The sequence below is a fragment of the Anolis sagrei genome, chromosome 5, assembly GCF_037176765.1.
Source record: "Anolis sagrei isolate rAnoSag1 chromosome 5, rAnoSag1.mat, whole genome shotgun sequence".
In the NCBI taxonomy this organism is placed as follows: Eukaryota; Metazoa; Chordata; class Lepidosauria; order Squamata; family Dactyloidae; genus Anolis; species Anolis sagrei.
This window is the reverse complement of record NC_090025.1, coordinates 90411048-90413344: the sequence shown is the minus strand read 5'-3', so window position 1 is coordinate 90413344 and position 2297 is coordinate 90411048.

Sequence of the window (2297 nt, the reverse complement as noted above, 5' to 3'; positions counted from 1 at the left end):
CAAACTGTTTCCCAGAGAGTCAAGTAACTGCAAAAATGTCAGTTTTCGCCTATTTGATCATTTCCCATTGAGTTTAAATTGGAATCGCAAACTGTTTCCCAGAGAGTAAAGTAACTGCAAAAATGTCAGTTTTTGCCTATTTGATCATTTCCCCATCGAGTTTACATTGGAATCGCAAACTGTTTCCCAGAGAGTCAAGTAACTGCAAAAATGTCAGTTTTCCCCTATTTGATCATTTCCCATTGAGTTTACATTGGAATCGCAAACTGTTTCCCAGAGAGTCAAGTAACTGCAAAAATGTCAGTTTTCGCCTATTTGATCATTTCCCATTGAGTTTACACTGGAATCGCAAACTGTTTCCCAGAGAGTAAAGTAACTGCAAAAATGTCAGTATTCGCCTATTTTATCATTTCCCATTGAGTTTAAATTGGAATCGCAAACTGTTTCCCAGAGAGTAAAGTAACTGCAAAAATGTCAGTTTTTGCCTATTTGATCATTTCCCCATCGAGTTTACATTGGAATCGCAAACTGTTTCCCAGAAAGTCAAGTAACTGCAAAAATGTCAGTTTTTGCCTATTTGATCATTTCGTATTGAGTTTACATTGGAATCGCAAACTGTTTCCCAGAGAGTCAAGTAACTGCAAAAATGTCAGCTTTCGCCTATTTGATCATTTCCCATTGAGTTTACATTGGAATCGCAAACTGTTTCCCAGAAAGTCAAGTAACTGCAAAAATGTCAGTTTTTGCCTATTTGATCATTTCGCATTGAGTTTACATTGGAATCGCAAACTGTTTCCCAGAGAGTAAAGTAACTGCAAAAATGTCAGTTTTTGCCTATTTGATCATTTCCCATTGAGTTTACACTGGAATCAAAAACTGTTTCCCAGAGAGTAAAGTAACTGCAAGAATGTCAGTTTTCGCCTATTTGATCATTTCCCATTAAGTTTACATTGGAATCGCAAACTGTTTCCCAGAGAGTAAAGTAACTGCAAAAATGTCAGTTTTTGCCTATTTCATCATTTCCCATTGAGTTTACATTGGAATCGCAAACTGTTTCCCAGAAAGTCAAGTAACTGCAAAAATGTCAGTTTTTGCCTATTTGATCATTTCCCATTGAGTTTACATTGGAATCGCAAACTGTTTCCCAGAGAGTAAAGTAACTGCAAAAATGTCAGTTTTTTCCTATTTGATCATTTCGCATTGAGTTTACATTGGAATCGCAAACTGTTTCCCAGAGAGTAAAGTAACTGCAAAAATGTCAGTTTTCGCTTATTTGATCATTTCCCATTGAGTTTACATTGGAATCGCAAACTGATCCCAGAGAGTAAAGTACCTGCAAGAATGTCAGTTTTCGCCTATTTGATCATTTCCCATTAAGTTTACATTGGAATCGCAAACTGTTTCCCAGAGAGTAAAGTAACTGCAAAAATGTCAGTTTTTGCCTATTTGATCATTTCCCATTAAGTTTACATTGGAATCGCAAACTGTTTCCCAGACAGTCAAGTAACTGCAAAAATGTCAGTTTTCGTCTATTTGATCATTTCCCATTGAGTTTACATTGGAATCGCAAACTGTTTCCCAGAGAATAAAGTAACTGCAAGAATGTCAGTTTTTGCATAATTGATCATTTCCCATTGAGTTTACATTGGAATTGCAAACTTTTTCCCAGACACCAAAGTACCTGCAAAAACGTCAGTTTTGGCCTATTTGATCATTTCCCATTGAGTTTACACTGGAATCGCAAACTGTTTCCCAGAGAGTAAAGTAACTGCAAAAATGTCAGTTTTCGCCTATTTTATCATTTCCCATTGAGTTTAAATTGGAATCGCAAACTGTTTCCCAGAGAGTAAAGTAACTGCAAAAATGTCAGATTTTGCCTATTTGATCATTTCCCCATCGAGTTTACATTGGAATCGCAAACTGTTTCCCAGAAAGTCAAGTAACTGCAAAAATGTCAGTTTTTGCCTATTTGATCATTTCGTATTGAGTTTACATTGGAATCGCAAACTGTTTCCCAGAGAGTCAAGTAACTGCAAAAATGTCAGTTTTCCCCTATTTGATCATTTCCCATTGAGTTTACATTGGAATCGCAAACTGTTTCCCAGAGAGTCAAGTAACTGCAAAAATGTCAGTTTTCGCCTATTTGATCATTTCCCATTGAGTTTACACTGGAATCGCAAACTGTTTCCCAGAGAGTAAAGTAACTGCAAAAATGTCAGTATTCGCCTATTTTATCATTTCCCATTGAGTTTAAATTGGAATCGCAAACTGTTTCCCAGAGAGTAAAGTAACTGCAA